Consider the following 15,441-nt stretch of genomic DNA (forward strand, 5'->3'; position numbering starts at 1 on the left):
CCTTGTAAGAACTACAACAAGTCTTAGTAATTGGTAACCGATCCTATGACTTGTGCAACCGATTACAAGTTAAATACCATAATTATGTGGTAACCAATCCTAGTACCTAGTCAACCAATTTTTGGAAAGCTAGTGTGAGCGATCCTAGTACCCACATGGAGGTAGAACCGAAACTTGTTTTGGTAGAACCGTGAAACCCATTAGTGGTGATTTTATAGGATAATCAATCATATAGTTCTTGGAAGTCAGATGAACCAATTCTAAACTCGTTTGGAAGTGTGGCAAATCGGTTCCAAGATTGTAAATATGAAAAAGGATATACAAAGTAAAGATATCGACATACTTTGAACATGTGCAGTAATTCTTATCTTTTATTGTTCAAAGATATTCCTTAATAGCTAAAGGAGAATCCTGGATCGAAATAAATTGAGAATCTTTTAATTAAGGTTTTTAGTTTTATATGTTTTAATTTCCAGCAATTAAATGCATATTTTTAGAAAATAAAAATTGGTAATGTGCATTTACTAATTGGAGATTTTCTACTGATATTTTGGTCAATATTTGGACATAGCATTTCCAGGAATTATGAAAACCGAATTTGGAAATATATTGCATATCTTGAGAATATTTTGGTTTTGAAAATTCCTTGGTGTCATAACTTCCTTGGTCTATAAATATTGAAGTTTGCATTTCGAGCAAACTAATCCTCAGAGCCAGCAAAATTACCTAGTTGTGTTGTTACTGGTGGATCCATCTATTCGGAGAGGAAAGTACACTAATTAGGCGAAATCTCTTACGACCGCTCGTTTTAAGGAATTCTTTGGGATCGGGAAGCTCTACGAGTACCGTTGGTGGGAAATTAGTTAATTGCAGTTTATTATTAGTTTTCGATTGATTTGATTGACTAACGGTTGTTGAACTTTAATTGCACCAAGTTTGTTTATGCTTGAGAATCTTCTCTACTGATATAAGATTTACTCAAACTAGAACACGGAGCGTCAACGAGGATCTTTAGACTGTTTGTAGATCTAAAGACGTCTGGTGATAATCCATTTTTAACAGACTCCGCTCTGTGTGTGATTGATCACAAAAGATTCAAGTTGACTGTGTGCATGTGTTTATTGAAGATCTAAGAAGATTTGAAGACAAAGAAGATTTCTTATTTGGGTTCATAATCTTCGGTGTGCACAAAACATGATCGGCTGGGGATCCAACTGTAATCGGTTTATCTTTGTGATAACCTTGATTGATTAGTTGAGTATATCGGCATCAATATGTTTCTATGTGAATAAGAGTATTGATTGCTTAGTCTAAACAATTACTTTAGTAGTTGTTAATAGATTGATCTAAGAACCCGACAAAGGAGTTTATTGGGATAAATGGAAGAGCCTTTTTTCAAACTCATATCACTTGTTTGAAAAGAGTTGTTACCAAACAGATTTGTTGTTCCCTTACTGTTTGGAATACGAACCAAAGGAATTGTTCCAAGTGCGTGACTTATTGCAAATTGGAGGCGTAGGGATACTTATGGAACTAGATGAACTATAAGTTTAGTTGCTTGGTGTTGATGGTGGTTTTTAGCTCAGGGTAAAAATTGTAAAACCCTGGTGCGTGTACTAGCAATCCCATATATTTTGTGAATTATATTTTTACCAGCATTACCAACTAATACATGACTTGCATAGTATTTGTATATGCTATGTTCTCAGCCAAACTCTCATTATTGACATGACATGACGATGAAGTGTTCACTCTCAGCAGAGTAACATGAATCTCCCGAAGTGCCAGTATTGAGATCTGCATGAAAATACTCACACAGGCTGTATCATTCTCTGACAAAGAGAATCTCGTATCAGCGCACTTTTAAGTTAGCCCGATCACACTTGAATTCCTTAGGGAAAATCTAGACTGTTAATATCAGTCTCAGAAACGATCACGGCCACAAAATTTGGCCGCGTATTTCAACAAGCCTAGACCACTCCTGACAGAACTACGCAATCACCATAGTAACCACTGGCGGTCCCACTAATGCCTTAGTTGATCGAGTTCTATTTAATTAAATCCCAAGCACTCCGAACGTCAACTCTAAGATGGGTGTTCTGATCGGTTGTCAATCGACAAATATAATTTCACTTCCTTACTCAACTACAATAATGTAGAAAGTGGTAGGAAAGAGTTCGTATCCACAGGGAGGCCTTTGTTGTTGTGCAATTTTTGGTTTCTAAGATAACCAAGAGTGATTTTTTTTTTGTTTTGTTTTAGTAAAAATAAAGTAAAGCAAAGTAAATAATTGGAATAATCAATAAAGAGAAGACATTGGTCATGGGATAGTATTATTCACAAGCATGTATTTTCATCATTGAATAGAATTGATAATTTAATCTCTTATTTATTAAAAGTCCTAGAATACCTTGATCGCAAGAGTATTCCGCTAATTCCCTAATTTCATCACAACCACATTAAAAGATGCATATGCGAATTCTTCCTAGAAAGCAACCCAAAGTGTAAAAGCACAATTAAGTTTAACTCCCTAAAAGCTTTAAGATTTATGGAATAAGACTAATCAAAGCAAAGAAACGTGTAAGAGCACTAATTTGTTTTAACCAAGGTTATGATTCATATGTGACTAATAGGATATATCACTACAAGCACTAACCACAATTATGCTACTTTAAATCAGGGACAAACAACTTTTACGTATTGAAAACCCTAATATAGCTCTAGAGATGAAAGCAAATCGGATTGATTCCGGATTCAACCAATCAAACAATCAAATCCTAAAACACTATAAACCATGAATCATAAACAATAAAGTTGAGACAAAACTAATCCATAGAATCAAATAACATGCATTGAGAAATCAACTTTTATCCCATAACCAACAAGTGTATTTAGTTACTCATAATAATGGATTTCATCATCATCATGATCAATAAAATAATAAAGAAGATGAAAGCAAAGCAAACCCTAGAAGTAGTTTTCTCCAAAGCTCCAAGAAGAATAATAAAAAAGTGATCTCCCAAAAGTTGTATGAGTCTTTCTTTTATATCCCTTTGCTTTCCAAAATTAGGTTTAATCTTCAAAGTCCATTAGGTGAAAATCCGCGTGGCCCAAAAGTGATAAAAACCCATATAGAAACTTTGCCAATTTGTCGCCGAAAATGGCCGGAAATTGGACTGAGAGTCGCCGGAAATCGGCCGGATAGGTGGCTGGAAATAGTACTCAGGTGACCGGAAAAGTCCACCCGGCCACCGGTCAGACGAGTCAACTCGAGTCAATGAGCCAACATCTTACTCAGCTGGATGGGCTGAGTGGCCAAGCCAAAGCCAAAGCCATTGCAACTTGCACAGGACAGAGCTGTGTTGCACAATGGTACTTCACCAGTTTCAGTCTCTGCCGCTTCATTTTGTTCTCTCCTGTAACTGCAGCTCAGTCATAGCTTTCGCAACCAACAGTACCAGTTCATTGCCTCATTTGCACACGGCAACTTCGACTCCATCTACTTCATTACATCTCAACATGACCAAATCCACCATCAAAACATCATAACCTGTAACAACATCCGAGCCACATTCCACCTGCAACTCCATCATACATCCTCCCATCTCAGGCCACCAATAACTCGAATTACATAGCACCTTTCTGCAGATTTCATCCCTGGCATCACCACCAGTACCCATTAGCTCCATCAGTCACATCACCAACTGCATCAATCCATCTTGAGCACAAACCACTTACTTACACTATTGCCACTATCTGTTGCAGCTACTTATTGAGTTTCAACTCCCTGTAAACCTAACATACATCTAAATCATATGTAGCGGTCCCATTCTTCACAGCTCATCACCATAATCTTCTCAGCTCAATTATGCAAAATACTATTGCCTCAATCCATCAGCACCGGCAAATCCATCCCATAAGATCTCCAAATTCATCTCAATTTTTCATCTTCACCCTTGGTACTCAACTGCAACCAACTTCTATTAAGCTCACTTCCATTTCAGCACCACTTGCGACTTAAGCAACCCATCTGACCTTCAATTGCCTCAAGCCATCATCACTGCATTCTGCAATTCCCATGAACCAGTTTCATCAACCACCATTGCAGAGCATCCATTCCCATGACAATCAACATTGTTCTCAATTCAGCACAAACCACACTCAATCTCTGATAATTATCACCAACTGCAACAACTGTTAAAACTAACATTTCTTCCATTTGTTCACTACCTCATATTCATGACCACCAACAGAAACCAATTACACACCTACAGATCATTATCAACAGCTGCAGTTCATGCCTGCAACTCCACTGAAACCAGCACCACCACCAGTTTCTCTTATTCAATATAATCAAACACCACCAGCTGAGCACCACTATTAGTCTTGTTACCACCAGATTCTACTTCATTCTAGCCTTGTTCTTCATCTCTTTCTTCCCCTGACCTAACTCACCACCAGGACCAAAAATATCAACCATCTGAATCATTTCAATCCCTAATTCGTAAATAAACAGAAAACCCCTCTCTAAGATCTTAAATTTCACACCTAGACATTCACAAATTCGAGATTTGTTTCAAAGTTTCAAACCCATCTTTCTTCCAGTGATTAAACCCTAACTCTGTGTTTCTCCATGTTGTTCTCTTCCGACGAAACCACTACGTTAGCTCTCAATCGATCATATCTTCGATCTGATTCTCTCAGCAGTAACAACTTCTTCTCAATCTCCCTGAGTTTATTATCACCACCAACAACAGCGTATCTCTCGGTTTCAGACTGAATAATGAGAAGAATTACAACTTCTCTGAATTCTAAATTTGTGTAGCAGGTGGAATTGATATTGACACCCGGTACATTAGGATAAGGGACACCCAGTTCATCTATGGCCTGTCAGTTTCGCAGAACTGACTGCCTACACTCTTTCTTGCTCAGCTGTCAGTTGCGGGGAACTGACCGTTCATTCTTCGCCTACTTTGCGCAACCTAGTACGCTCCAAGTATAACTCGCCAATGAATTGACTTTGTTTCCTTTACACTCCAAATGGACGTTTTCTCCTTCTTTTGCTCCAAACGACTCCAAAGTACCTAATAACTCAAATTAAAAATAAGATACATAATTTACAATAAAAATAGCAAAGAAATCATAAATACTAGATATAAAATTAGGTGTTTTACACACCTATCAAATTCCCCCACACTTAGACTTTGCTAGTCCTCGAGCAAACCAAACAAAAGAATTCTAAAATACATACTACTCCGTGTCGTCGAGGCTACAATCACTTTTAGCATAAATAACAAGCCTTTTGAACCCCTAGGTGTCCCTAGTGGACGAGTTATTGTCTTGTGAAGGTTTACAAGAGGTATGCCTACAAAACCTACTTTTCTAACTTACTAGTTCTTCGAAATGATAGCATCCAACGCGCTAAGAAGACATGGAGATTCTGCACACTAGCAATAAGAAGTTAGACACATAAATGAACACAATATCATCTCGAAAGAAAATCGGGTTCGGAGTGGTCAAAAGTCTCGACTCTGCCTCACAAGAAAGGGTTTTATGATATTGCTCTCAATAATAAATAGCTCTTTATGGGTCACACATGTGTCCAGGTAGGAATGAAGAGAAAATCCTGCGACACCTTGATTGGCAGGAAGGTAAAAACCCTCCGAAGTATTTTGAAAACCCACATCATTTTTCATTTTGAAAACTATTTTTTTCTGACGATCTCTTAGAAAGGAAATCAACCACTTAACGAAGGTGGGAATATGCTTACTTATCTCGTTATCTGTTCGGCGTGCAGTTAGCACCACTCTCACAGCATCCATAGAAACGTCTTTGGTCTTCAATCCTTTTCTTCATTTTCGTCTTCGGTCTTCAACACTTGATGATAACTCTTAAACTTCGTAGAATCTTGACAATGTGATTCTTTACTCTAATTCGTTGTTGCTTGAAACTTCATTATGGATATTTCTTCTTCCATTGGCTTTATTGAATGAATACAAAACCAAAAATGAACTAAACAAACCAAAATATAATACAATGGATTTTTTTTTTAAGAAAATAAAATACAAACTAACAAATGAAAATGCAAAGTCCATGGTATGAGTAATTTACCATTCAATTCTTCACAACTTGTATGTCTTGATATCATAGTTCTTGAATTCTCATCTTGATAATCTTCACTCTTGTACAATAGTCCTCCTTGTCTTGTTGCTTTACTTGAATTTGAAATCTGCTCATTTCTGTACTGTTGCTCATAAACCTTGAACGTCTTCAACTTTCCTTCGAATTTGTGATGCTCTGCTTGTTGATGATGATGGTGTTTCTATGGACCCGTTGGTGTAGAGAGAGATAAAGTGGAAGGTGCTAACTGCGAACAAAATTACAAGTGGTATTTAAGTTAGCAATTCGATGTCACCATTCATGATTGATAAATATAGCACTCAAGAGATCAAGATAGTGCTTCTATGGTGGGAGGTTGGGTAGCTCACCATTCTACCCGGAGTTTACGTACGGTGACACACACTCTAAAAGCACATATTTAGACAGGTACAAAGAATTGAAGGTCGGTGCCTCTCATAATGTAATATGGGTAGTCTCCACTATAGGGGATCACAAATCTAATACCGAATTCAATCTGCACCTCATTTGCCACTGGGATGGTTAAATCCAACTTTAACTCTTATATAAGTAAGAAACCCGATCATGTTCTCTGTCATCTCTAAGTTCAGTCACTATTATGAGATTCTCGATGTAATCTTAGCGACATGTATACTATGTGACTCTAAACTAACTACAAGTTGGAGTTTCTTATTCACTAATTTACAAAAAAGTTGAAAAAAATGCATGAAAAAGGTACAAAGCAAAAGCTTAACCACTCCCCCACACTTAAACTTTACATTATCCTCAATGTAAATTGAATCATCCAAAGTAAGTCAAGGTGGGAAATTCAAGACAATAAAAAGCTAAAAACAAGACAAGAATACTTAAAAACAAATAAAAAGATAAAGGTAAAGATACAAAACCGGTGGGTTGCCTCCCACTTAGCGCTTGGTTTAAAGTCGCCAGCCCGACTATCTCCTTGCTTTCTATGACTCCTCCATAGGGAGTGCATCCACAAAATTAACTCCTTCCACCACTTCGGAAGAGAAGTTCTCATAGTATGGTTTCAACCGGTGCCCATTAACTTTAAACTCCTTGCCTGTAGCAATACTACGAATTTCGACTGCACCATGAGAAAACACATTAGTAACAACAAAAGGTCCAATCCATCATGACCTTAATTTACCCGGAAATAATTGCAAGCAAGAATTAAACAAAAGCACTTTCTGCCCAACACAAAATTGTTTTCTAGAAATCATATTATCATGAAATGCCTTAGTTTTCTCCTTGTAAATGCGTGAGCTTTCAAATGCATCATTGCGAAGCTCCTCTAGCTCTTGGAGTTGTAACTTCCTTTGCTTTCCAGACCCATCCATCTCCATATTGCATTTCTTGATAGCCCAAAACGCTTTATGCTCAATCTCCACGGGTAAGTGACAAGGTTTACCATACACAAGCCTAAAAGGAGACATCCCAATAGGTGCCTTGTATGCGGTTCTATAAGCCCACAAAGCATCATTAAGTCGCATGCTCCAATCCTTCCTTGTTGGATTCACCATCTTTTCAAGTATGTACTTCACTTCTCGGTTGGAAACTTCGGCTTGTCCATTCGTTTGTGGATGATAAGGTGTTACAATCTTATGGGACACATTGTACTTCCTTAACAAGCTTTGCAAGAACCTGTTTTTGAAGTGAGAACCTCCATCGCTAATTATGGCCCTTGGAATTCCAAACCTTGCAAAAATATTTGCTTGCACAAAATCTGAAACCACTTTAGAATCATTAGCTGGGGTGGCCTTAGCTTCCACCCATTTCGACACATAATCAACAACAAGTAAGAGGTAAAAATTCCCATGAGAGTTGACAAAAGGACCCATAAAATCAATACCCCATACATCAAAAACTTCAATAAATTGAATAAAAGTTTGTGGCATTTGATTTCGAGCACCTAGATTGCCCATTCTTTGGCACCTATCACAAGTTGTGCAAAATTTATGTGCATCCTTAAACAAGGTTGGCTAATAGAAACCGCTTTCAAGCACCTTGTGAGCGGTTCTCTTACTCCCAAAATGTCCTCCGCAAGCATAAAAGTGACAAAAAGACAATATAGAGTTAAATTCAGATTCGAGAATGCACCTACGTAATACTTGGTCACTACCTTGTTTCCAAAAATAAGGATTATCCCATATGTATTGAGAATATTTTGTCCCTCTCATCACGAGACAAGTCCTTTGGGATTTGTTTAGAAACTAAGTAATTAACAATATCCGCATACCATGGTTCTCCAAGGGCAATTGAGAATAGTTGCTCATCCAGGAAGCTTTCACGCAATGGGATAACTTCCTTGTCCACAGAAGGTCGGCTCAAATGATCCGCAACAGTGTTCTCAATTCCTTTCTTGTCTTTGATTTTAAGATCAAACTCTTGCAAGAGCAAAATACATCGTATGAGCCTCGGTTTCGCCTCTTTATTTGTAAGCAAGTATCTAAGTGTTGCATGATCAGAAAAGACAACAACTTTTTTACCAATTAGATAAGAGCGAAACTTTTCTAAAGAAAAAACAATGGCTAATAACTCTTTTTCAGTGGTTGTGTAGTTTTGTTGGGCCTCATTTAACGTTCTAGAAGCATAATAAATGGCATGAGGAAACTTCCCCACACGCTGCCCAAGCACCGCACCAATCGCATAGTCACTTGCATCACACATGAGCTCAAAAGGCTTGCCCCGATCCGGTGGTTTAATGATAGGGGCTGAAATCAAAAGCTCTTTCAAGCGATTGAATGCCTCCATACACTTTTCATCAAAGTTAAAAACCACATACTTTTGCAATAAGTTACAAAGTGGTGATGCTATCTTGGAAAAATCCTTGATGAACCTACGATAAAAACCTGTGTGTCCAAGAAAAGAACGTATCTCCCTCACCGTAGTGGGAGGGGTTAGAGCACGAATAAGGTCAGTCTTAGATTTATCAACTTCCAAGCCTTTAGAAGATATTATATGGCCTAAAACTATGCCATGAGTTACCATAAAATGACACTTCTCCAAATTTAGCACAAGGTTTGTTTCAACACATCATTCAAGGATTAAAGACAAGTTATCCAAGCAAAGGTCAAATGAATCACCAAAGACACTAAAATCGTCCATGAACACTTCGATTATGTTTTCAACATATTCTGAAAAGATACTCACCATACACCTTTGGAAAGTAGCTGGAGCATTGCACAAGCCAAAAGGCATCCTTCTATAAGCAAAAGTACCTAAAGGACAAGTGAAAGTGGTTTTCTCTTGGTCTTCCGGTGCTATCACAATCTGATTATAACCTGAATAGCCATCAAGGAAGCAATAATAAGAGTGTCCAGCTAAACTTTCAAGCATTTGATCAATAAAAGGTAAAGGAAAGTGATCTTTTCTAGTAGTGGCATTCAATTTCCTATAATCAATACAAACCCTCCAACCGGTTTGCACACGAGTTGGGACAAGTTCATTCTTATCATTCTCCACCACCGTCACACCTGATTTCTTTGGTACTACTTGTACCGGGCTTATCCATTTGTTGTCGGATATGGGGTATATAACACCCATTTCCAAAAGCTTGAGTATCTCCTTTTTCACAACTTCCATCATGGGAGGGTTCAAACGACGTTGTGCTTCCCTTGTAGGCTTTGCATCATCCTCCAAACGAATCTTATGCATACAAACGGCATGGCTTATACCCTTGATATCAGTGATTGTCTATCCAATGGCCGTCTTGTACTTCCTTAGCACCCTTAGAAGTTGTTGCTCCTGTAATTCACTAAGCTCGTTAGAAAAAATCACAGGTAACTCTTCCTTGTCAGCCAAGTACAAGCACTTTAAGTGACTTGGAAGAGGTTTCAATTCTAATTTTGGAGATTTAACAATAGATGGTAAAAAAAAATCATCACTGCATGGTAAAGAAATAAAAGAGATATTATGAGTTTCCGGGCATCCTTGTAGTGAACTAAGATCACCAAGGGCTTCCTTGACTTCATTACCACACTATACACCATTATTCATGGATGTAGTTAAAACGGTTTACAAAGCATCGCCACCATTCAATTCAAACACTTGTTGTGCTAATATATCCATAACATCAATATAGAAACAAGAGTGGACGTCACTAGGATATCTCATCGTCTCAAAAATGTTGAAACGTATTATTTCTCCATCAAAATCCATAGTTAGCGTTCCCTTATCCACATCAATAATGGTTTTCGCCGTTTTCATGAAGGGACACCCAAGTAGCAATGGAAGAGATGAGTCCGGTGAACTTTCATTCATCTCTAACACACAAAAGTCAGCTGGAAATACAAGTTGATTAACCTGCACAAGAACATCCACAATAATATACATTGGGTAAACATTAGAGCGATCGGCTAATTGCAAAACAATTCCAGACTTTTTAAGAGGACCAAGATCAAGTGAATTATATATGGACGCAGGCATAACATTAACGGATGCACCTAAATCTAACACTGCTTTGTTAAATATAATGTTACCAATAGTGACGGGAATGTCAAAGCTACCCGGATCCTTGCATTTCAGTGGGAGTTTATGTTGTAAGATTGCCGAAGCATTCTCTCCCACACTTAGCACTTCATTACCTTGGAGATTTTTCTTATTGGTACACAAGTCCTTTAACACCTTTGCATACTTTGACATTTTCTTTATAGCATCTATGAGGGGTATGTTCACATAAATCTTCCTTAACACGTCCAAAATCTCCTTTTCTAGTTCCTCCATTTTGGACTTTGCAAATCTGCGAGGGAAAGGTAAAGGAGGAACATAAGTAGGAATAGGAGTTTTAAAGTTAGGAATCGGTACCTCGGTTGTTTGGGGAATTTCATCCCTCATTTCCTCCAACACCTGCTCCTTGGGTGTTTCCACCTTGCCAGAATCAGTAACTTCGGGTTGCACAAGTTGTGTACCGCTTCTCAACGTAATTGCATTGACACCCTCTGTTGGGTTAATAGGTTGAGAAGGGAGTTTCCTACTATTTTGTGCTTTCAATTTGTTTATCTCAATCTCCATGGATCCCATTTGTGTCTGCAACTCCTTAATAGCGCTCTTAGTCTCTTGTTGGCTCTCTTGAAACATGGTACCAATGCCTTGCATCATCTTTTGAAGTTTTGCATCGATATCCGAACCTTGACCTTGCATTTATTGTTGTGGTTGCTGAAATTGTTGTTGTTGTGGTTGAAATCCACTTGGATGGTTGAAAGTAGGTTGTTGAACCGCTCCTTTCTTGTTGGCATAACTAAAATTGGGGTGGTCTCTCCATCCCGGATTATAAGTGTTGGAGTAGGGATCATACCTTCTTTTCTGATTTGGGAAGATCACATTAGCTTGTTCATTGGAGTCTTCATACCCTTGAGAAGAACTTGGTATCACCGTGGCTGCAACTTGTTGCAACATTGTTGTCACGTTACCCATTTGTTGACGAAGTTCCTCTACCTCGCGCACTTTATTTACTCTCCTTAAGAACACGTCCGAACCACGACTCAAGAATTATTGGGAGTTTTCTGCCATGTTCTCAATCAAATCTCTAGCTTGTGCCACCGTTTTGTTCACTAGTGCACCACCACCCGCAGCGTCAAGAAGATTCCTATCACTTGAATTGAGTCCTTCATAGAAGTATTGGATGATCATTGCATCGCTGAATTGATGGTGAGGACAGCTTGCCACCAATCTCTTGTATCGTTCCCAACATTCATATAAGTATTCTCCCACATTTTGCTTCATCCCGCAAATCTCCTTGCGAATTTGAGTAGCCCTGGATGTTGGAAAATACATCTCTAGAAAGAGTTTCTTCAACCCATTCCATGTTGCGATACTTCCGGGAGGTAAATAACACAACCAATCCTTAGCATTATCCATCAAAGAGAATCGAAAAACTTTCAACATTGCACCATCCGCTTCAACATCCGCTGGAAGCATGGTCGTGACAATGGTGTGGAAGTCCATAAGATTCTTGTTTGGGTCTTCATTCACCATGCCATGGAACTTTGGTAATTCTCTAAGCAACCCCGGCTTGATCTCAAAAGTAGAATTTGATTGAATACATCCTTGTTGTGTATCCAACTTGTGAGAAGCCAAGTCCTTGAGTGTACGATTTGCATCACCCATTGCTTCTTATTCTTCTTCAAAAGGTGGTTCTTGTTCAACCTATACCTCTTGTTGTAACTCGTCTTCCACTGCTAGCTCTTGTTCTTCCGTTGTACCTTGACTTGGTTGGAGTATTGTGCCTCTTCGAGTGGCTATTCCGCACCTTGGATAGTTCCAATCTTTAGAAGCCAGGGATTAGGTACCTGAAAACAATTCTCACAAACAAGTAAGAAACAAGACAAGAAACAAAAAACAAATATGGAAGCAAAAATATTGAAAAGAAACTAAAAACTTAATAACAAGTCGATGCCTCCCCTGCAGCGGCGCCAAAATTTGATCGGTTGTCAATCGACAAATATAATTTCACTTCCTTACTCAACTACAATAATGTAGAAAGTGGTAGGAAAGAGTTCGTATCCACAGGGAGGCCTTTATTGTTATGCAATTTTTGGTTTCTAAGATAACCAAGAGTGATTTTTTTTTTTTTTTAGTAAAAATAAAGTAAATCAAAGTAAATAATTGGAATAATCAATAAAAAGAAGACATTGGCCATGGGATAGTATTATTCACAAGTATGTATTTTTCATCATTGAATAAAATTGATAATTTAATCTCTTATTTATTAAAAGTCCTAGAATACCTTGATCGCAAGAGTATTTCGCTAATTCCCTAATTTCATCACAACCACATTAAAAGATGCGTATGTGAATTCTTCCTAGAAAGCAACCCAAAGTGTAAACGCACAATTAATTTAACTCCCTAAGAGCTTTAAGATTTATGGAATAAGACTAATCAAAGAAAACAAACATGTAAGAGCATTAATTTGTTTTAACCAAGGTTATGATTCATATGTGACTAATAGGATATATCACTACAAGCACTAACCACAATTATGCTACTTTAAATCAGGGACAAACAACTTTTACGTATTGAAAACCCTAATATAGCTCTAGAGATGAAAGCAAATCGGATTGATTCCTGATTCAACCAATCAAACAATCAAATCCTAAAACACTATAAACCATGAATCATAAACAATAAAGTTGAGACAAAACTAATCCATAGAATCAAATAACATGCATTGAGAAATCAACTTTAATCCCATAACCAACAAGGGTATTTAGTTACTCATAATAACGGAGTTCATCATCATCAGTAAAATAATAAAGATGATGAAAGCAAAGCAAACCCTAGAAATAGTTTTCTCCAAAGCTCCAAGAAGAATAATAAAAACGTGATCTCTCAAAAGTTGTAGGAGTCTTTCTTTTATATCCCTTTGCTTTCCAAAATTAGGTCTAATCTTCAAAGTCCATTAGGTGAAAATCCGCGTGGCCCAAAAGTGATAAAAACCCATATAGAAACTCTGCCAATTTGTCGCCGAAAAATGGCCGGAAGTTGGACGGAGAGTCACCGGAAATCGGCTGGATAGGTGGCCGAAAATAGTACTCAAGTGACCGGCAAAGTCCACCCGGTCACCGGTCAGACGAGTCAACTCGAGTCAATGAGTCAGCATCTTACTCAACTCGAGTCAATGAGTCAGCATCTTACTCAGCATCTTGCACAGGCCAGAGCTGTGTTGCACAATGGTACTTCACCAGTTTCAGCCTCTGCCGCTTCATTTTGTTCTCTCTTGTAACTGCAGCTCAGTCATATCTTTGGCAACCAACAGTACCAGTTCATTGCCTCATTTGCACACGGCAACTTCGACTCCATCTACTTCATTAGAGCTCAACATGACCAAATCCACCAGCAAAACATCATAACCTGTAACAACATCCGAGCCACATTCCACCTGCAACTCCATCATACATTCTCCCATCTCAGGCCACTAATAACTCGAATTACATAGCACCTTTCTGCAGATTTCATCCCTGGCATCACCACCAGTACCCATTAGCTCCATCAGTCACATCACCAACTGCATCAATCCATCTTGAGAACAAACCACTTACTTACACTATTGCCACCATCTGTTGCAGCTACTTCTTTGAGTTTCAACTCCCTGTAAACCCAACATACATCTAAATCATATGTAGCGGTCCCATTCTTCACAAGTCATCACCATAATCTTCTCAGCTCAATTATGCAAAAACTATTGCCTCAATCCATCTGCACCAGCAAATCCATCCCATAAGATCTCCAAATTCATCTCAATTGTTCATCTTCACCCTTGGTACTCAACTGCAACCAACTTCTATTAAGCTCACTTCCATTTCAGCACCACTTGCGACTTAAGCAACCCATCTGACCTGCAATTGCCTCAAGCCATCATCACTGCATTCTGCAATTCCCATGAACCAGTTTCATCAACCACCATTGCAGAGCATCCATTCCCATGACAATCAACATTGTTCTCAATTCAGCACAAACCACACTCCATCTCAGATAATTATCACCAACTGCAACAACTGTTAAAACTAACATTTCTTCCATTTGTTCACTACCTCATATTCATGACTACCAACAGCAACCAATTACACCCCTACGGTTCATTATCAACAGCTGCAGTTCATGCCTGCAACTCCACTGAAACCAGCACCACCACCAGTTTCTCTTATTCAAGATACTCAAACACCGCCAGCTGAGCACCACTATTAGTCTTGTCACCACCAGATTCCACTTCATTGTAGCCTTGTTCTTCATCTCTTTCTTCCCCTGACCTAACTCACCACCAGGACCAAAAATATCAACCATTTGAATCATTTCAAACCCTAATTCGTAAATCAACAGAAAACCCCTCTCTGAGATCTTAAATTTCACACCTAGACATTCACAAATTCGAGATTTGTTTCAAAGTTTCAAACCCATCTTTCTTCCAGTGATTAAACGCTAACTCTGTGTTTCTCCATGTTCTTCTCTTCCAACGAAATCACTTAGCAGAAAACCACCATGATATCTCTCAATCGATCATATCTTCGATCTGATTATCTCAGCAGTAACATCTTCTTTTCAATCTCCCTGAGTTTATTATCACCACCAACAACAACGTATCTCTCGGTTTCAGACTGAATAATGAGAAGAATTACAAATTCTCTGAATTCTGAATTTGTGTATGGGGTGGAATTTATATTGACACCCGGTACATTAGGATAAGGGACACCCATTTCATCTATGGCATGTCAGTTTCGCAGAACTGACTGCCTACACTCTTCCTTGCTCAGCTGTCAGTTGTGGGGAACTGACCGTTCATTCTTCTCCTACTTTGCGCAACCTTAGTCC

This window comes from Papaver somniferum, chromosome 5 (assembly GCF_003573695.1).
Source record: "Papaver somniferum cultivar HN1 chromosome 5, ASM357369v1, whole genome shotgun sequence".
Classification (NCBI taxonomy): Eukaryota; Viridiplantae; Streptophyta; class Magnoliopsida; order Ranunculales; family Papaveraceae; genus Papaver; species Papaver somniferum.